This window comes from Tachypleus tridentatus, chromosome 8 (genome assembly GCF_004210375.1).
Source record: "Tachypleus tridentatus isolate NWPU-2018 chromosome 8, ASM421037v1, whole genome shotgun sequence".
Classification (NCBI taxonomy): Eukaryota; Metazoa; Arthropoda; class Merostomata; order Xiphosura; family Limulidae; genus Tachypleus; species Tachypleus tridentatus.
Window position 1 is genome coordinate 132,092,163 of NC_134832.1, and position 23,370 is coordinate 132,115,532.

Consider the following 23,370-nt stretch of genomic DNA (forward strand, 5'->3'; position numbering starts at 1 on the left):
AAAGCTTTTACGCTGTAAAATTTTGCAGTGTGATTCAAAATACCAAAAGTTAAGTGTAAATAAGTGACATAAACTAATTATTTTATAATTCCCCTATGTATTCAAGACAGTTATTGAAACGTTCTTTTACATTTTATCGATTCTATTTTAAGTGTTTTAGTATGTTAAAAGGTTTCAACATCATAATTTGTATAAAGGTCCTATATTTTAAATGGTAAGCCTAACATCCCAGTACTAGGTCTAGTTATTTCATAGTTAACTCATTTGTTCGGTCACTTTTATCGTTTTAACTACGTACAAAATAATGCTTGTAAACTATACGTTTTCACAAGTTCTGTGAAGATTGCCTTCTCAACATCAGATGTGGAATACTTAATGCCAGTTACAGAATACGTGATGGCAACGAGAACTATTGTACTTTATCAGACAATAGACATAAGTAACCTGGCAAAAAAGCTGATCCTGCTACATGGGAAAGGTGGTTCAGTATACCAGTGTCCGTATGGAGATGAACGTGCATTCAGAATTCGTCTTTCGATACCTAATAGGTCCTGTGGTTGACATCGAGACCAGATGTATAATACACTACATACTAAACACATTAGTTTTGAGTTTAAATGTGTTTAAGAGTCAAGCTTCTCTTGATTTTATAACACACCAGAATATTTTTCACATTGATAAATTTCGCATGTAGCTTAACTTTGGTTTGAAAAACGTAACTGTTCCATCGAAGATTTTTATCGCATTTGATGAACTAAGAAAGAAAATGACTTATGCATAGGGATGAGTATTTTATATGGAAACGATTTTCAATATGAAAAATCAGTAATTTACGTCTCATCAACAGTCGACATAAAGTTATGGTGGGGGTGGAATGAGCCAGAACTACATTTTCAAATTGTTTGGCGATGTTCAGATAGTGGAATGCCATTAAAAGCTGGTCTATTTTTGGAGGTTTGTACACCAGTACTTTCCGACGTAAGATTTTTTGTTTGTTTATTTTTTTTAATTTCGCGCAAAACTACACGAGAACTACCTGTGCTAGCCGTCCTTAATTTAACAGTATAAGGCTAGAGGGTTTGGTTCGTTTTTATTTCGCGCAAAGCTACACAAGGGCTATTTACGCTAGTCGTCCCTAATTTAGCAGTGTAAGACTAGAGAGAAGGCAATAGTCTTCATCACCCATCGCCAACTCTTGTACTACTCTTTTATCAACGAATAATGGGATTCACCATAGAATTATAACGCCCCCACGGCTAAAAGACGCGAGCATGTTTGGTGTGACGGGGGATTTGAACCTGCGACCGTCGGCTTACAAATCGAGCACCTTAACTACATGGCCATGCCTGGTCTCACTATTTGTGGATGTGTTCTTTCCATTTGATCTACCACTTCAAAATTAGTAAAGACTAGTGCAGATACTCCTCAATTAGTTTTACGCGACATTCAACAAACAAGCCTATTCAATTATTTAGTAGAATAAAATTATCAAAAATATCATTTCTTGTTTATATATTATTGGTATTTACTAGTAGATTTAGAGATAATAGCACTCCTACATCCTTTGTCAGTTATCAAACCAAAGGTTATCTTAGGAAAATGACCAAACAGGAAAATAATATATGCGAATATTTGTCATATATGCCTTTCCAAATGTTCCGTAAAATAATTTATTATCAAAATCTATTTTTATTCAATTAATTTTTCGATTTATTATTAAAAAAATATATTTTTAAATTGTTTGTCAAAGCTACGTAAAACATTATCTGGTTTGTCCAAAATTTCTAATAAGTTTTCCAGCGATTCTACTTGTCCTTTTATTGCATAAGTGGTCAAGGAAGTGCAAACAGCCATATATGTTGAGTCCATTTTATCAATTGCAGATATGATTTCTAAAAAAACAAACAATTACAAATATGTATGTGCATATGTGTATAATATCAAATGAAACTTTATCTGAAAAACGAAAATGTGTCATTTTTTCATTTGGATCCATCCCACCGTTTGCTTTTTCCATAAACCTTTATTTTTGTTTTGGACATTATAATAATTTTCCATAATGTTTAAAAACAGGACAGAGAATCCCAGGAAACTAGAGGCTCTATTTGTAAATTAAGTCGATATTTTAACGAGAAGAAAATACAACTATTATTTTAGAAAAATAGTATAGAAAAGCACGTTTGATTACAAGGTGAAATGAAACATTGTTTAAAATTCTAATCAACTCTATGTGGCCAGTTAGGTTATTATTATTATTTTGTAAATTTAGTTGGTACAAGAGCCTTCCAGCTGGACAGGCATACTAATTGGTGTTAACATTTGCATTCTGTCTACGACTGAAAAACCACTTCAAAAAACTCTGATCCTTCCTTAACAGTTTTAAAGCAAGCTTGCAGAATAAAGCTTATTACTAATTTCTTAAGTTTAAATTAGGGTAGGAGAAAATCGACACTAGGACACTTTAAGAAGTTAGACTTAGGAATAGGTAGTAATGTGTATCTTTTTGTTTTTATCAAAAACTTGAACTATTTCAAAAGGTTATTACCATTTCATTGTTTTACAAAGATATGTAGGTTACACTTTGCTTCTGATGAATAAAGACCTACATTTAGATAAGAAAATTTACCTTCCCCACATTGATATAGTATATACCTAAATGAAACTACATACTAGCAGTAACACTGTTTTTGTTCTTCTGCTAGAAACTTTTAAATTTGTAAACTTACCTGATTTACCAATATGTATATATATCCTGTAAGATAGAGGAAGTGAAGTTTGACATAAAACATTATCTGAGTCAAGCAAAACTTCTCACACGACACCAAATAAATACGTAAACAACCAAGTGCTTACAAACGCAGCTGCAAATATGATAAGTGTTGTCGATCTGTATTCAACAGCACACATTTACTTCCCACGCTTCTTCCACAGACACTCAATTATTTACTAACATCTCTATCCATATACATGTATATACATAAATATATTAAGTACTAATTATCTTCTAATTCTCACTCATTTTTAGAAGAAACATAACTTTGTTTGTTTCCATCTAAACATATATAATAAACATTAAATGACTTACAATCCTCACTCTTCTTTAGAGGAAACATAACTTAGTTACTCTCCCTCTAAATCCGTATATAATCAAGAACAAACTACTTCCAATTGTTATCCTCCATTCGAAGTTGCTATATTTTTAAATGTATTAAACTAAAGAATCTTCTATCTCACACTGTTCTTTACAATAAATATATCCTTCCTAATCTCCTTCTATATATACATGGTATGAAACATTTTCCAGTCCCCCCTAATGTTTTGAAGGAAATATTACCTCTTTACTTTATATCTCTCTCTATATATATACACATGCATATATTTATACTCAATATCAGACATCTTCTATTTATATCTTATACTTCTTTAGATGAAAGATAATCTATTTGTTCTTTCTCTCCTTCTCTGTAAACATCAAATATCCCAACTTTCTTTAAAGGGTATATAGGATCTCTCTTTCTGTATATATATGTATATACGTGAGTGTGAGCGAGTGCATGTGTATAACATCAAATACTTTCCAATTTTCGTCGTAATGGAGACAATCTCTTAGTTGTTAAGATAAATACGTTAAGTACGTTATCAAATCTATATTGGAACTTTAATATGGCGTTATAGTTCGTTTTGCCTCAACTGATCATGCTGTGTTTGAAGACCAAGCATCTTGACAATAATTATGTAGCGTGAAGTTTAGTACAGAAGGCTTCATCATAAGGCAATTATGTTCAAAGCACATTACATATAATCCATCTAGTGAACGAGAACGACTATTAACTGGCGACAATTTCAACACTCCGTTCTCACAGTAATTATGTCTCTGAAGAGAAAAGCACGAATATCTGTTTCATTCTATAACATGAGAAGGTTGAACAGAATATGTCTTGGAAGAACTTTGTGTACACCCTACTCGTGCCGTTTTTTCAGAAAGAATTCCTTCTCAGATACCTTTGTTGCTTGAAACGTGTGGATGTATTTTGTCACTGATCTTTGTTCCGCGGATTTTCATCTGCTCTAAGATGCCACATTTTGCTTTATGCGCTTAGGTTACGACCTGATGCAGGTCTCTTTATTGATGGTCATGATGCTCAAGTTTTTTTTTTTTCTACAATGCCATTAAATACAATGGATAATCCAGTTTTGGAAATTTGAATCTACGATCTGATCATGTCTTCAGGATATGAGTACATAAATATCTTGCATCACAAATGCCCTTCCAAAGAGCGATAAATTTTCGGTGACATCACACTACCTACGAAACACTAAGATTTGTCAAAATGTTGTTCTGATACATGGCGTTCCACTGCGACTTTATATTTTCTGTAGTTGTCGCGTGAATTGTTCATTTTCACATTAAATATACTTATTATATAGAGTACTCAACTCTCTATATTCGTAATGAAATAAAAAATATGTAGCTGTGCAGATAGTTAACAACAGACCAGTATCACAAAAGAATAATAGTGTACGTTTGAAATAGCGCGTAATGCTGTTAGAATGAAACCACTGCGTCTTGGTCTTCGAAAATAATAAGCTGCGAAACGTTCTCTATCGAGAATACTTTCGTTTCTGTGCTGTACAAATGATATATAGCTTATATATTTTGGCCATTTTTACATATGAAGTTTCGTCACCTCAACAAAGAGTTTATATCTCTAAGGTAACCCTTCGGATCATTTGGTTCGCATTAAACGTTTTTTATGAATCTTACAATATGCTATAGTATTTTTTGTATTTGTATTTGTGGCAAAGCTACTAAAGCTACCTTCCTCTGCCCCTAAGTTAAAGCTACTGACAACAGGAAATACTGCCAGTCAGCGGCACACTACGCCCCCATTCACACTTAAAGTGTGGGGATTATTTTTTTATGGTGTGGCTATAATATTGAGGACTTGTAACTGAAATTTAGGGCTCTTTCTGTGCAATAGGCACAGTTCAGATAGCTCATTATGAAGCCTTACACTTCAATAAGTAAACAGGTCAATATATTTTGTATTGTACGAGAACTTTTTACCATTACATTGAATTTGAAGATATATTTTCAGAGCAATGTTAGCAATGTTCTTTATTAAACACGATGTCCTATGCCTTTATGTTCGTGAAATTTGGCTTGATTATTTTGGAAAAAAACAATTTCATGAGAAACCTGGCGTTCATTAACTAAGTTGTTTATAACACCTCTCTCTATATATGTATATATATTTTTCTCCTAGTTTTTCGTTTACAAAATATTGTTTTATGTAATTTAAAAATATATGTGGTATTGCAAAAGTGTAACCAAAACTTTCGATTAGTTCCAAATGTTGTGTAGTTTTCATCTTATTATTCCGCCGTGAATTCAATATTCTAGTTTTTTTTTTCATCTCGTTTATTGAAAACTACATCACCTAAAATTAAATATTTGAAAGCTAAGGAATAGTATTACGAATTCTATAATGTATATATACAAAATCATTACGACAAAGCATCCATGTTCTAAACGATCACGTATATGAAAAATGTCGTGTCCTCGACAAATTAAATTTCAAAAATCAAACTGAAACTTAAACGTTTTGTTACAGGAAAGTTTTGAAATGGTATAAAATGTACCAGAAACTATCATAGAAAGTGTTACGGTTAGTACCATTTTCAATCAACGTATCACTACTTCAAGAATAATTTAGTTTGGACAGTGGTCAGTGACCTTGGGAACATTTCGCGTGCACTTCCTTTAAATCACCACACTCCTCTTGATGAAATTAAAAACAACAGAGATAAAAGTTCGGAAGAGAAGCGACTTACGTATGTAATAAAACGTGGTTCTGCAACGCTTGTACTAAAGTTTTATATCTTTGGTCTTCAAACATTCAGTATAAAACTACAAATTTCTCATTCCTGTTAAACTAGCTAAGGACATTCTCTGCTCAAACTAAATAGATTTAAAATACAATACAACACAGATTATTAAATCCATTAATTTGTAGTGAAACATTAAATGGGAAAAAACAGAGTTTAAAGTTACCGAGCAAGTTACTAAACTATTTCTGTTTTGAGATTTAACTTGGAAATAAAAGTTAGTTATATGTTACCTTTTTAAATCAAAGATTTAAGTCACAAAAACCATCTCAGTAATGAAGATTATAATACATCATCCTGTGCATAATGATATACAAATACGAATGAATGATACTGTATCAAGTATTACTGTATGAACAGAACGTAGACAGATAGTGATATCAAACGAGCTAACGTTGTTAACAAATTGAAAATAACGACTTCCAATCAAAGTAATGTACGCACTTCCAGCTAAATTAAAAATAAACCTGGTTCTCGGTATAGCTAATTAAATATTATTTTCTTACTTATGTGCTTGCACCTAGGTTAAGCTGTTGATGGGAACCTACAGAAGTGAGGGAAAATGTTTGTTTGTTTGAATGTCGCGTAAAGTTGCACGAAGGCCATTTGCTCTAGCCGTCCCTAATTTAGCAGTGCAAGACTAGAGGGAAGGCAGCTAGTCATCACCACCTACCGCCAACTCTTGGGCTACTCTTCTACCAACGAGTAGTGGGATAGATCGCCACATTATAAGACTAGACTGCAGTGGTTCCCAACCTTTTTAATGCCCCGCACCCCTAAATAAATTTAATGTGTTCTCGCACCCCTCACAGTAATTATTTATCTAAGAATAAAGGTGAAGGTGGCCAAAACAAATTTTTATGATTAGTTTTTAATGATATATAAACAAAAACGAAACATTTGGAAAAGAAAAAATATTACAAGAAACTAAAAGTTGCATAAACCCTACATGGCCTAAAAAAATAAATTTTCATCTATGCATGAAATGAAATTTCTTTGAATTTGAAATGTTCAAATGTTCATAAGCCAATTTAAATTTAATGACTTTTTGTTCCTGTTTCTTTCTTACGAGTTTTTCAAAGCGTGGCACTTTGTTGCTGATAGCAATCCACAAGTCTGTCTGTGCAGCCAAGCGATTTCTAGATTTTGTCTTGATTGACAAAAGGGCAAAATCCAAACTCACATAAGTATGTCGTCACGAATAGGATGAGCACATTTAGTGCTTTTTCACAAAGTCTTGAAAACATGTCCATTGCCAAACATCAATATTGTTCCAAAGTTTTGCTTTCAAACTGCATTTCAAGAACTCTTTTTATGCGCAGTTCAATAAGATCTTCCTTCAGTTCTTCATCATCCGACATATAACTCAAATTGAAGGAGTGTTGATTCTTAATTCATTCTTCAGAAGTTTCCAGTTCTCCTCCAAAATATCCATCAAATGACTTTGGGAGTATTTTCAAATGATACACAATTTCTTCACACACACAGGAATTAGGGACTCATCCTCACCTACCATTTCTTCGAGTGATGGAAAATTTGAAAGATTCCCTCTTTTAACTCGTCAACACCAAAGATGTAACTTTTCTTTGAAAGCATTTAACTTTTCGCAGCATTTCAATATGTTTATGTTTTTCCCTTGAAGATATACACTCAGGTCATTCATACGACTGAAAATATCACTCAAATAGGCAAGCATTTGGTTGAATTCTTGTGATTCTATTTCTTCGGGCAGATCGTGGTCACGTTCTTTCAGAAAAGTGTTGACTTCTTCTCGCAGTTCAAAGAAGCGCGTTAAAGTTTTTCCACATGACAGCCAGTTGACTTCTATGTGGGAAAACAAAACTGAATGCTTACTTCCAAAATCTTCACAAAGCGGCTTGAAGAGGCGGTGCTTCAGAGCGCGACCACTAATCCAGTAGATGATCTTCACAGAAGTGTCAAGGACCTTTTTCAACTTTGGTGACAATATTTTTGATGCCAAAGCATGTCGATGAAGAAAACAGTGAGTACCTTGCAAGTGAGGAATCTCTTGTTTCATCAGTGCAAAAAATCCTGATTTATTTCCTAGCATAGCAGGGGCACCGTCGGTACACACAGAACCAATAATTTGGATATATAAATCATATTTTGCAAAGAAGTCCTTCACACACTGGAAGACATCTTTTCCTTTTGTGGTTGTTTTCAGGTCTTCACAGAACAGGAAATCTTCCATTATGGCACCATCATGGACATACCTCACTAGTGCAATGAATTGACTACAATTTGCAATATCAGTTGTTTCATCCAATTGGAGAGAGATTTTCAAGGAACTAGCCCTGATATCTGCTATAACTTGGTCCAAAATGTCCGAACTCAAATCACCAATTCAGTTTTGAATAACGTTATTTGATAACGGCACTAATCTAAGCTTGTTTGAGGCTTCTTTTCCCAGAACAATTGTTGCCATTTCTAATGCACACGGTTTTATCACCTCTTCTGCAGTTGTATGGGGCTTCTTTGATTTGGCTACTCTATACGCCACGTGGTATGAAGCCATCAGTAATGGTTTGTCAGCAGATATAAAACCTAATTATGGAAGGGTTGCTCGAAAAACAAAGCGAGCCCTTCTACCTTTCAACGATTCAACATCAGGGCCTGCAACAGCTGCTCCACCATGCCGGTTGTTGAAGTGTTCCTGCAGCTTAGATGGCTTCAAATTTGCGTTTGAAAGAACAGCGTAACAAAGCATGCACTGGGTTTTTGCAGATCCTCAGTTGTTCCGATGCAAGTGAAACCAAACTTCACATAATCATCATTCCATTTCCTTTTCTTTGACATAATAAAGTTTTTTTGCACGAACACAGAATCAACAATGCACTGACTACCATAGCATCACGCATGGGTTTATATACTCTGCAAAACTTTCTAGAACATTCTCGAATATACGTCACGTGACGTCATCGATTAATTCTGGATACTTCTGGAAATTTCTCGAGTCACGATCACGTGAATACATAACATGAATAAATAATAAACACTTTAAGATGGCGTTCACGAACGTAACCTAATTAGTTGTGCCGAGTACTTAGGTCACGTTTACGTTTTGTGTGTTGTTTGTTTACAGTTATACATTAAGATTTCGGTCTGCGCCGGTGACGGTAGAAGCGATAGTTTATCGTAAAAAGTGAAAAACTATGTCTGTAACAAGAAAAATAAGAAATAAAAATCGAACGTAATTTTTGAATATGTAGGACAGTACCCTTAATATAAAAAAAAAACTGAAATGTTATCTCGCACCCCTGGTTGGGAACCACTGGACTAGAGGGAAGGCAGATAGACATCGCCACCCACCGTCAACTCTTGATCTACTCTTTCACCAAGAAATAGTGACACTGGTCATCATATTTTAACGTCTCCACTGCTGAAAGGTTTGTTAGTTATTTTGAATTTCGCGCAAAGCTACTCGAGGGCTATCTGCGCTAGCCGTCCCTATTTTAGCAATGTAAGACTAGAGGGAAGGCAGCTAGTCCTCACCACTCACTGCCAACTCTTGGGCTACTCTTTTACCGACTAATATTGGGATTGACTGTCACATTATAACGTCTTCACGGCTGAAAGGGCGAGCATGTTTGGTGCGACCGGGATTCGAATCCGCGACCCTCGGCTTACGAGTCGAACGCCTTAACACACTTGACCATGCCGGGCCTACTGAAAGGGCGAGCGTGTTTGGTATGACAGGGATTTGAGCCCAAATCGTCAAATGACGAGTCGAGCGCTCTAACCACCTGGTAATCCCGGGCCTAAGGGAAAATAAGTCTTTACATACACTGAGAAATGAAAATGTGAAAGTTTGTTAAAACTCTTTATGAATATATAATTCAAAATACGTATTTTCGAATAAAAACCGTATCTTGTTGCAAGTCCGGCATAGCCAGGTGGTTAGGGCGCTCTACTCGTAGTCCGAAGGTCATGGCTTCGAATCTCCGTCACACCAAACATACTCGCCCTTTCAGCTCTGGGGACGTTATAATGTGACGTTCAATTCCACTATTCGTTGATAAAAGAGTAGCCCAAGAGTTGGCGGTGGAGGTAATGGCTAGCTGTCTTCTCTCTAGTCTTACACTATCAACATAGGGGTCCTCCACTGGTACAGCAGTAAGTCTACGGATTTACAACACTAAACTCAGAGGATCGATTCCTCTCGGTGAACTCAGCAGATAGTCCAATGTGGTTTTGCTATAAGAAAATACACACATACACATTAACTTAGGATTGACCAGCGTATGTGGCCACAGTGTGGCTTTGCGAGAAATTCGTAAACAATCAAACAAAATATTGTTGAAATTTCTAAGAAGAGGTAATAGTCAGTGTTGTTACTGATAGGGATAACCGAGTTCATTCTTTTGTTGTAAAGGCATAGCTACCCTACGGACTATCTTTGCTTTGCCTATCACGAGTAGCGAAACTAGATTTTTAGCGTCACATGCCCCCAGGTTTTATGCTGATAAACTGGAAGCTATTTGAGTAATAAAAGTTAGGTTCAGAGACCAAATCAAACAGTTGTGCATGCAATATACAGTGGAACCCCTCTAAAGTAGCCACCTTCGGGACTGAGACAAAGTGGCCTGATTAGAGGGGTTCCACTGTAAATCCGTACTGAAATTCCTAGTTGTGATAAGTTAACATACAATGTAACTGAGATAAAATTAACAAGTTACAAAATCGAAGCTTGTATTTAAAAAAAAAAAAGTCCAGTTGGTGAAACTTTCTGATGAAATTGAGGTGCTTGATATAATCTGATTTCTGGGGTTGATAACCCGATGCTTACAAACTGAATGTAGTGGTCAGAGCTATTCCTTCCATTATAGAGTATTACAAGTACTAACTATAGAAACATTCTACTTTGAAGCGCGTTGCGAGGTGTTTATATATACGCCAAACTGTATTTTGGGCAGGGTTTCTCAATTTTATATCGCTTAAGTGTTGCAACGAACAGCGTTGGCACATTGCCAAGGATTTGCATTCGCACTTGCTCTGTTTATTTACATCAAAACTTCTAATATCTTAGCGCGTTGCACGTACAAATAAAAACTTAACAACAAAGAAAACAAGTGATAGGAGGACTATGTTATCATTTCCACGGATATTTTCCATTGAACAATGAAGTACAATAGTCTTAGCAGCGAGAAAGCGGTGGAAGCCACCAACTGATTGAAATAACATAACTGCCCTAAGATAATTTTTCTTCCCCAATGTACGCTAAATTTCGACTACGACTATCTTAATGAAATCAAGTAAAACTACGATATTAAGTTCGCATTCACGCTTTTGTAGTTTTGTAGAATGGCTGAGAGTACATTGCGGTCATTTAATGTTTTCATAATCATTCAGTTGTGTGGAACAGTCCATGTTAATAGCAGCCGCTATTTTCTCACAATTTGTTCTTATGCACTGGTTGGAGAATTTTTTATTCAAAATTTTAAATATCGAATATGAACAATGTATCATAGTTTTGTTGTACAGCTAACTCTTTCTAATTAATACCCCTAGTGACTCCGTGTCAAATCAATGGGCTATAACGCTAAAAAAATATGTTTCCATACTTGCAGCTGAGCAGAGCACATTATTAACTTTGTATTGTACACGAAGCAAATATATGAACTTTTGAATTGAGCGTTAAGGACTGCAAGTGATATCTTAAAATATAAGTTTAAAAAATGATTCTATTAACAAAAAATAAAATAAGTAAAATTAACTAGGTGGCACTCTTTCACTGAGAGTGTCAAGCCGAAATATTCTGAAGTTAAAATAATTCACGACCAATACCAAAACTAGGGCCAATTCACGAATCTGCCTGGATAATTACATGAAAGTTTGTTTTTTTTTAATTTCGCGTAAAGCTACACGAGGGCTGTCTACGCTAGCCGTCCCTTACTTAGCAGTATAAGACTAGAGAGAAAGCAGCTATTCATCACCACCCATCGGCAACTCTTGGTCTACTCTTTTAACAACAAATAGTGGGATTGACCATCACATTATAACGCTCCCACGACTGAAAGATCTAGCATGTTCAGTGTGACGGGGATTTTATCCCACAACCCTTGGATTACGAGTCGAACGCTTTAACCACCTGGCCATGCCGGACCTACATGGAAGTACACCTTAGGAAAGATTACTACCTGAAGCATGTCGCACAGGTGTGATTTGTTTTTTATGTTGTAACAGATTTACTGTTATAGGTTTATTTTAATAACTACAATTGTTTAATTATACTTTTCTTTTTCGCCTGTAAGGTATGTTTTTGGCAGCGTATTGCGGAAGTCCCACTTACTCTCGAAACTTGTAGAAGATTCTTGAGAGTAAGAATCAATAATATATATTTTATGTAAAAGCTAGCGCGTTTTTGAGCATTCTTGAAACTTCGAGAAACTAGCGTGATTCGTATAAAAGCAGTTAGTCGTGAGACAGCAGAATAATAATAATATTATTGGAAAGCTACAGTCAGTGTGCTATAGGCCGAGGAAACTATAACTGTGATTGACCTCTATTTCTCTGAAAACTACATAATTTGACCAGGAACATTATACATTTCGAACAATACAAATCGCCAACTTCAGTAAATTAGCTATGGAGGTTAGTATTTTTACAAGGACATTAAATATCTCTTTCGGTAAAAAGTCAGCGGTGTGAGGCCACAAAGCTAACTATCTTAAGCGAGGTGTGACAGTATCAACTTAGAATTAATTTGCTCGTCGTAGACGTGGACCATCGATAAAATAATCACTTCTGAACCAGATATAAGACCCAATATAGTTTGTAAGTTTGTATATGTAAACCATCATTTGTAATAACTATTATTGTAAACTGTATTGTTTTCTTTTGTTTGTATATTAAATATATTTGTGTTTAGAAAGAAAACCGTGTTTATCAATCTTGTTGGTAAATATCATAAAGTTCATACATATTAACATTCAGTTAACTTCTAAGTTACAATTTAAATTTCAGGGTCGTTTAAAATAGTAATACGAAACATAATAAATCGGAGACTCGTCCGAAATAAATTATAATACGTAACAATATAATTTGATGTAATCCGAGGAAATTTCTTAAAGCATGAACGTTCAGCTATCAAAGAAAAATGCCCAATTGTTTATGTTAATATATTATCTTTAGGTAGAGTTTAATTAACTTAATGCTGTCACGATAAATAGTGTAAATACGATACACGAAAATACAAGAAACAGCTTAGCTCACCGTCTTTATAATACTTTCAGGTAAACTCTCTCTGGGACAGCAGTAGGTGTTCGGATTAACAATGTTAAAATCAGTGGTTCGATTCCTCTCGCTAGACAATTGATTTTGTGATGTAGATTTTTTATAAGGAAAACCCCTACCCTCTATATGTTATCAAGAACTTAAGTAAAAACAGATGGATAATTTAAACACATGTTCAGACCTTTTAGCTCATCTCTTTCAATTAGACAATACTCACTAGTTTAACTACGAAATATTCCAAGTGTTGGAATAACAAACCGATGTTTCTTCTAGAAAAATAAACACACACATATATATACGGAGCTAAAAAGTGATAAAAAACTCCATAATTCAAGAGCTCAGGTTGGAGATTTTTGAACCTATGTGTATTTCTCACATAACATATATCGAGAGTGATTTTGAAGTAATTCTTCTCTATGACACAGATTATTCGAATCTCAGCCAATATATATCTAGAAAAAGCCGCGTATATACATTTTGCACTTTAGTTTAACGTTTTTTGTTGATTGATTTGTTTTTTGTTTTGAAGATACAAACATATATACGTAGGTAAACAAATATTAAGAATACTTATACTGCTTTTTTTGCCTATTAGTATTATTTGTTTGTGTTTTAATAATAATATAATCGCAAACATATAACATTCTTCATGCACAAAAGAACTCTAAAATTTTCCCTAATAGTGTTTCAATCACCGGCCTAACAAACATGATGAGACATCGCGTCTATGTTTCATAAACTATTTTTAGTATTTTAGTTTCTGAGTTTTGCTAGCCATACTCGTCTAACTTCTTAACTGATTGTGATCTTGATTTAGCTTTATACTAGTGTTCTCATATGAAAGTTTCTTCGATAAGTTGCCTCTCCAAACTAAAGCGAATTCAATGAATTTATTCCGTAGTCTGTTAGTCTTGCTTTAGTTAAACGTTATACTTTAAATTGACTAGTCAAATACCACTTTCTTCGTTTCTTATCGTGTAAACTTTTCTTTAGGTTTCGGTTTTTTGTTGTCTTAGCAAATAAACAAAGCAGTATTTAAAAAAAAAAAAACGATGTGGATAAAACCAGAACATAATGCACTGAAAGGGTATTTGTAATCTAAAGATATATCAGAAACGGAAAATGTTGACTACATAACGAGATTGGTTATCATTACAAAAACTGAATAATACACGAATTGGCTATGAAAAACTTGTCTACGTATCATATTGGATGCTGCCAAAACTCCTCCTGTCCAAATGATATCCTGTTGACCATAATGCGCAAACATGAATGTAAAAGAATATTTTAACTATTTTTGTTCTGAAAGAATAACATTGGTCTTCAGTCTTCAACAGTTACAAAGAAGATATGTAATAATTCCACAGCTTCCTTTAAGAAGATTGGGTAAGACTATAGATTAGTTTAGTTTTTGTTTTGCTCTCTCTTAAGTTCGGATGAACAGGGTAAGGATTTGGCAGAGTTACATGGCTTCTGGATATCACGTTAGTATGGAGAACAGACTGACAAAAAACTGTCCACAGATAAGTCTTGTTTATAAATCAGTTATTTGGTCTGAAAAGGTGGTTAAAGCGCTTGACTGGTAACCTAAAGGACGCGGATTCGAATCCCCGTGACACAAAACATTCTCGCCCTTTCAGCCTTGGGTGGGTTAAAACGTTACGGTTAATCCCACTATTCGTTGGTAAAGGAGTAGCCCAAGAACTGGCAGTAGGTTGATGAGTTATCTCTTGTCTTACGCTGCTAAATTAGGAATGGCTAGCGCAGATAGCCCTCGTGTAGCTTTGTGTGAAATTCAAAACAAACAACTATCATTCGCATGAGGCATATAACTTACCCGAATCTTCATTGAAAGAAGTCGTAACATCTATTGTTTAACTACAGATCGTCATGCTAAGTTGTGCATTAACATGCTTGTCTAAAATAACAGACAAACTAATAAGTTTTCAAATTGCTTAATGAGAAAGTTTTAGCTGACTAAATAGAGGAGTTTATATTCATTTTGGCTTTTGTTTGGAAAAGAATGGTTAATAAATATTTTCTGCTCCTACAACAAGTTATTTAAGATATACATTTTTAAAATATCATATAAATATAAAAAGCATGGCTTCCACTTTCATGAGTGTGTTACAAAGAATTGTATTTAGTTGTTTAGAAGTAAGCACAAGGCAACACATCTTGTCCACCGCAAGTTTTGGAACCCGGTTTTTAGCGCTGTCACCCTACAGAAATATGACTGTGCCACTGGGGGCCAGAGAATTGTATCGTAAAAGCTTTAAATGGCCATGTTTGTTATTTGAATATCTTCAATTCGTAAAAGAAATAGTCTTTCCTTTCATTGTTGTGTATCCAAACAAAGTTTTAAATATTTACAGATGACAAAAACTACATTTTCAGTAAATTCGACAATTTGTGTATTAAAAGTGCCCTCTGGTGGACATAGCCTTAAAATGTCTATATGCCTGTATTTTTACTTCATTAAATTTTAATGATCAATCGTAAAACCATCATTGGGTATTAAATTAAGAAATGATCTGTTGGAAAAAAAACAAAAAACTTCACGATTGCCATCTAGTGAGAAACTTGTGAAATTCTAATAACTAGACATGTTTCTGTAGTTTTCGTCTCAAGATATACAAGTTACAAAAAGAGTTTGTACAATACATTATTATCAATGCAAAACAAAATCTTATAAACCTTTTTATTTTATTACCTTTACAGATGGTAAAGCTTTATGTTTACATGCAAAATTGGCTAAAATTATTATTTTTAGGAAAGTAAATGCAAAGAACAATGATAAATATATTGTAATCAGGATTTAGCATGAATTAATACAGAGGGCTCAGATAACAGGTAACAAAAGGCCGTAAACCTTCATATTCTCATGTTAGCATGTCTCATAGAAATATGATTATTATTTTTAAAATAAAAGAAACTTTTTGTCATATGCATTACAGAAAGAAAGAAAAACTACTTTGTAGTGCTATTATATTTATACACACCGGGTAAGCTTATACTTACTACCAGTTAAAATAACTCAAATGTAATCGCACTTTCAAAAAGCTCATTGGCTGGGAGAAGCTCGTGGGATAGCGTGACGGACTATGGATTTGACAGTTACCCATGATAATAAATGTATAAAAACTACTCTCCAATTTTGAACTGCAGTTGTATTATAAGAGTTGCAACCAAATCTCTCAATGTCTTTATAGTAACACGAGAACTGTCAAAGAATGCTATTAATTAGTTGTATTTTATGTAATTCAAAATTTGGTATAGTTGGCGTAGATATCTTTGAGTAGATTTAGTAGGATATCCGAAACAAAGAACACATACGGCTTACGCTCTAAAAATATTATACAGTATCCTGTTTTATGTTGTTGTTGTTTGGCTTTCTTTTGTGTGTGTAAACAAGTGACATTTACAGTTAGACTTGGTACTCAGTTATATGCTTATTGCATTGTATACAATGACTTTTTTAAATTTCACATATCATACGGTTTTTACATGGAAGATATTTTTCTCTGTCATGTGAAATACAAAGGGACGTTGGCAGGAGAGATCGTCACTTGGCTTCTTCTAAAACTGGTGGAATAAAAGGTCAGTTACATTAAAAAGTATAATGGGAAAGGTTTTATGACACAGACATTTATTCGTTTTTCGTAAAATATGTATTTCTAGTTTGTAATAATATATACAAGAGTAAAGTCAAATCATTTTATAATAATTCAGGCATATATATATATGATTTATTGAAAAATCAAATACGTTATTCACAAATGAACATAGTTAATAACTGAAAAAGTTGATATTTATAATTTTAAAAGGTTGATTATTTGGAATTATGTACAAAGCTACACAATGCTCTGCCCATCATTGGTATCAAAACCCGGTTTCTAGCAGTGTGAGTCTACAGACAGGACTTTTAATTATAAATCAAGTGATTATTCTTCCACATTTTATAAATCCATCATATTTACTGTTTATCATAATAGAATATACTTCACAACAGCAATGTAAAATCACAAACTTGGCAATCATATTGAAACATTTATTAACAAAACTTCACGATACGCTAATATATTATTTACATTAGCTGGCCTAGCCGTACCCTGGACGAAAGTTATGTAAATTCATGATTAATGAAAGGTTGTATTAGGATATGAAAAGATGTTTAATTTATATATACTTTAAAAATTTTCAATGTATATCCTCATAGACCAAACAAACTTCCATGCCAAATTTAGTGAAGATACATCAACAGGGGCGAAGTAGTGGTAAAAACAACTCCGCAAAAACACTCATAAAAACATCAGAATGGAAAAGTAAACAATTGTATGCATTTTCCCATGGACCTAATGAACCTCCATGGCGATTTAGGTGAAAATCTATCCACACCCTGTGAACTATTTACATGGACATAAAACAGACAGCACATATATTTATATAGATGGCACCAATGCATTTGATCCGCGTGTGACGTATTCTTGACGTCATATCTGCACCCTGAGAATGGAGAAAGATAAAGTTTCCCATGACAGGAGATGGAGGTGAAACGGGATAGTCGTAACGCTATTGAAAATCTATATGCACACAGGATAAACATTTCGCTAAGTTGGGGTTTGCCCCTCGCGTAATATAGAGTTTTTATTCAGCATCATATAAGCAAGAGTCCTATTATAATATGATAAGCTAATAAAATACTGAATTCACTTTCATACAAATTTTGTGTGTTATGTTCATTTCAGTTAGAATTTATATTTTTAATTTGTGTAACATTATGTGAAGAAAACAGTGAATGTATCACAAGACATTTTAATGCACTTTACTAAAGACATTCCACTACATAAATGAAAAATAAAGGATTACAACATGTGTATTATAGCCCAACACGATTATTTCGTGACATCAGCAGTATTATTTGTTTACACTGCATCTCTAATGCAAACTCAACATGTGAGATTTCAATCTGTAGTCTCAGATATAGAAGCTTTTTGACTGTTTAACATTTCAAAACAAATATTTTCTTCACAAAAATTTCGATAGAAATCTATGGCAAGATGTATTATCTTTTCACTTAAAATTATACAAATCGTCTGTTACAAGTCAATGTTGAGACAAAAGACCAAACTTCAGATAGTTACACGTCTAGTTTAGTCTTTTATGATAAATTACATCCCATGAATATCAGTTTTTAGCAAGTATGTTTAAATTAATACAAGTCTCCATTTAGATTTCTTGTATAAAACTCGTGTTTCGTCATGGCGCAATATGCTTAATATATGTAAGTAAAATCACAGCCTTATCAAATATAATACATACAAAACAATTTATTAACAAAACTTCAAGTTATAAAACGATGACTCATCCAAGATTTATCACAAATAGTGTGTATACTTTCTACATTTGAAGCTTTTGAAAACATACTTTCTAAAGTTATTGACAAAATATTTAAATTGTATTACTTCTGACAAGAGAAAGATATGGACTACAAGAAAAGACGATTTTTCACATTTTATACTCACATCATACTTATTGTTTGTTATTACAGAATATAAATTATATCCAAAAAAAAGTTTAGCAATGAATAATAGATTTTATGTGTCACTGAACTTAACAGTCAGCAAAAAATAAGTTTATCTGTTCTTCCACTTTACATAACGATACAGAAGGCTAAAGGTACATTCATAAAATTGTCAGGATTAAAGAATAAATTGGGAAGTTACTTTTTGTTTTACGTTACACGTTACTACTTTCTGTTTTACGTTACCACTTTTTTGTTTTACGTTACTACTTTTTGTTTTACGTTACTACTTTCTGTTTTACGTTACTACTTTTTGTTTTACGTTACTACTTTTTGTTTTACGTTACTACTTTCTGTTTTAAGTTACTATTTTCTGTTTTGGATTTAAAACTCACGTATTTGTAATATTACTAATGCTGTGTAAAAGTATAACTTATTGAGATCCATACAGTCTAACTTCTTCAAGGTATTTTTACTTAGACATTAAAGAAATTTACCAGAAGGGCAAATTGCGCTGATAGCTCGATAGCTTTTGATATTTAGAAATAACTCGAAGTGAAATACGTGTGGATTATAAAATACTGGAGTGCCAAAATTAAATTATCTTTCATACACAACTAATACATTTCAGGTGTTGTACAATTCATTTGTCATATTTAGTTGTAGCAGAAGGAGTTATTACCGAGTTCATGGACCATTTGTTAAAATTAAAGATACAAATGAAACTAAAGCTACATACACAAAGAAGTAACACAAGAATACGTTTTAAACTAAACATTGTGACTCGTGAAACGTGTTATATATATATATATATATACTTATAAAGTGAAATGGTAAGCTTACATGCTCAATTACTGTGCATTATGCAGAGATTTAAGTAATTATGTGATCATGCTTTTTATTCGTCCTTTTAAGGATGGTAATTGTAAAAAGTATGTCATGCAAATTAAATATAGAAGTGAAAACTATATTATAGTACATTAAATGTGTAGAAAAACGAAGCTTAAAAAACACAATCTATTGTAGAATAATAACGTAGCTGTCTCAGTCAATATTTGTAAAAACAAAGTATTAAGTATGATAAAGTCCTTTCATGATAGATAATTGTTAAATTATGTAAAGCAAGTTATTACCTATGCTATAATATTTGTCTCTTTCAAGTAACGACGAAATTAAGATGATATGTGTGATAAAAATGACATACTGATGCACCATGCTATAATAGTCGTCTTGTTAAATTAAATACATTCAGAAGTGAAAATTACAATATTAATGACGTAATCACATGACATGTCACCCAACGATGAACTCACATTTCTACCGAAATATTCATTTATAGAAACACAGTCCGACCAAGAAGTACTAAGCTTAATAATAAAAATTGTTTAAATAATACCATTCGTCTATAGAAAATTAGTAACACAGTCCACCTAGTAATGCCATCCACCTTTGTAAAATACATGTGATATGTAAATGAAAACTATAAACTTATGATGAGACGAATATAAACCTGTATATAAACATACAGATTTAAACTGTCCATCTATAAAACACTATCTGTTTTTATAAAATACACGTAATACAATTAAATAAGTATATAAAAGAAAACTATAAACGTAAGTTGATACAAACTGAAATCTGTATGCAATCCTGTAGAAGTATATTAACACTGTCCACCTGTAGAAACATTGTCTGCTTTTCCAAACATACACAATATATCTTGCAAGACTAGTGGCCTATAAAAACACTATTCTTAGTAATACCAACCGCCTTGTAACACCTTCCGCTTATACAAACACTACTCCTTGTAGTACTGCCCATCTGTTTATCTTTAGTAACATCATCTGGTTACGAAACTCTGACAACAGCATTCTGCCCTATCAATGCGCCCTCTGGTACTATTTCATGGAACAATGACTTCTAACAACACTCTCTGTGAGTAATAAACCCTCAAACTATGATGTCACATGATATTTCCTTTGGCAGCATGCAAACAGAGTGGAACGCATTCTTCTGGCATAAGGGTGCACCAATTCTGGTCAAAATTATGTTTCCCAGTAATATATATAATAAAAACAACATATTCTTGGATTCACGTAGTTATGACCACGATTTCGGGAAATAAAGGTGTAATTTCGGATTAGTTGTCTAATAATATTGCAGATTAGAAAATCACGAGAAACGTGTGACCGAGAAAGAAAGGAATAATAAACATAAGAATTCTTAAACAAACATATTTATGGAGAGTTACTAAGGTTACCTGCCACCATCTCTAATTTTAAACTAAAAACGCGCCCAGAATTTAAAACGTGGTAATATTTTCTGGTATCGCACGGATCCGAGTATAATTCGCAAACTTCAAAATCCATGGTTCTTACCATAGAGTAAATCTGTACTTCATAAAGAGCCGTGTTCTTTGAGAGAAAATTCCCTCAGTATATAAGTAGACCAAATGACAACCACCATGTGCACAATTTATAAAATTATCACAAAACCTTAAGAATTACTTACAATTATGTAAACCAAATGGATTAAATATTTAATATCTCAGTAAGGAAAGCTTGGGATTTTGAGAGGTAAAGTATATAACACGTGTGAATTTTAATAGCTCGGTTCGAGATTTCTGTAATCAAATACGAAGCTCTAGAAACTGTCATTTCTTACATTAGTTGCCAACACCTGTTGGAACATTAAGTTAGATAACGGGTATTTTCAGTTTATTTACAAATGATCTTGATTTGTTTAGTAAGAATTTCAACATAGAGGTGTATATAAACACTTTCACCTGTTCTCTGGCAACAAGTTACTCCACATGTTATCGTTCACTTTGATTCGCATTTTTAGGCCTAAAACCTATTTAAAGTGCTATTGATATTTAATACATAAAATAAAATGATAGTGCTAATGTATAAGCTTCTTTAACAGTTATATTTATAATAAGAAATTTAGTTCCTTTGAAAATGGAAGTATTAATATAAGTGAGAATTGTAATGTATACTTATTTGTATCTTCTGACATTTTGTCAATGTACAAAAGGTATGTAAAACATTTTTCTTATCCGTTTTCTAAGAAACAGTCTATAAAAAAACATAGTTAATCTAAGCTATAAAAACAAAATTGTCCAGGCGTGGTTTAGGGGTTTGAATTCGGCAGCTTGGAGCTTGAGAACCACTTACGCATTTTCTCAGAAATGCACCATGGATGCACTATAAGAGTAGCAGTGAAATCCCACTATTCGATAAGAGAAGAGTAGTCCAATAGTTGGTGGTTGGTAGTTTTGGCCAGCTGCCTTTCTTGTAGTTTATCATTTTAAATATAGGACCGACTAGAGGAGGTAGCCTTCCATTAAGTTTGCATAGAATTCAACAAACAAACAAAGATATCTATAGCAAATTGGACTTGCCTACACTTGTTATATGATTTACTGACATTTATATCAGATATAAACCGTAGAAAGCTATTTTGGATTCTTATACTTACGTAATTTCCTTATTAATATCATGCTATAATGACATATTCGGCAAGAATGTTTATTGCCTTTTCTTATTTATTCTGCAAACATTATACTTTCATAATGCAAAATAATTGACCAGTATGTTTAACAAAGTTTTAACCGTAAACCTCTTTGTTATGGAAAGTTTCAATAGATGGCGACACAAAATTACTTTTAGCATTAAAATACTTTCTGCATTTTTAATAAAACATCACTTTACTTTCTACCAAATAGGTTTATTAATAACAGTAATATTACTAGTTTTATGTATGTATTTATCATTGTATATTAGTGTCTATATTTAACAGATTATTTTGTTCAATCTATATATTTATTAATCTGTATATAGTCTATTTTAACAGTTAATACTTAGATGTCTCTCTCTGTGTATCGTTTGATTCACATCAACTTCTAGATCGCTAACTGGTTTAAATTAAACAGGCAAACGAAGTTCCAGAGTTACTGAACACATAGATAATGATAATTTTAAAGTACAAGAAAAATACACTAGATTTTTCTGATTTGAGAATCGTGGGTTCGAATCCCGTCACATCAAACATGCTCGTCCTTTCAACCGTAGGGGCGTTATACAGTGACGGTCAATCCCACTATTCGTTGGTAGAAGAGTAGCCCAAGAGTTGGCGATGGGTGGTGATGACTAGCTGCTTTCCCTCTAGTCTTACACTGTTAAATTAGGGACGGCTAGTGCAGATAGCTCTCGTGTAGCTCTGCGGGAAATTAAAAAATAAACAAACGAACAATATATTTTCAATTACATTTACGTTAAAAAGCTCTTCTACCGTGGATTAAGTAAGTTATATTACACTGATAGTCACAAGACAAGTCCGTCATATAATTTCAGAAGATAATATTGCCAAAAACCTGGTTAGTCACTAAAATATGGGTCAGTAATAAGTTTACTGTCTTATGACGCCAAAATTTGGTTTCAGTTTCTTTATTTTGATACTCTGCACTAAAACAAACACTAAAATGTTACTTTATCTGTTCTTTTTCTTCATATAAAATAAAATGGTTGCTGCTTAACTTGTCTTTAGTTTATTGTTTGTAACTCCATGTCTTGCAGTGTTAATAAGAATTAGCCATTTATTCTGAACACAAAATATTCCCGAAGTCAGTTTATATGACACCGAGTCATAAAATGAGAACTGATTCAGCAACACTTGGTCCATGTCACAGAATGACTTTCAGG

General features: G+C 33.3%; 1 protein-coding gene across 1 annotated transcript in view; it reads left to right on the forward strand.

Moving 5' to 3' along the window:
• Window positions 1-23,370, forward strand: part of LOC143223514 (monocarboxylate transporter 12-B-like) — a 259,055-nt gene that overhangs the window by 34,571 nt on the left and 201,114 nt on the right. The window lies entirely within an intron of this gene.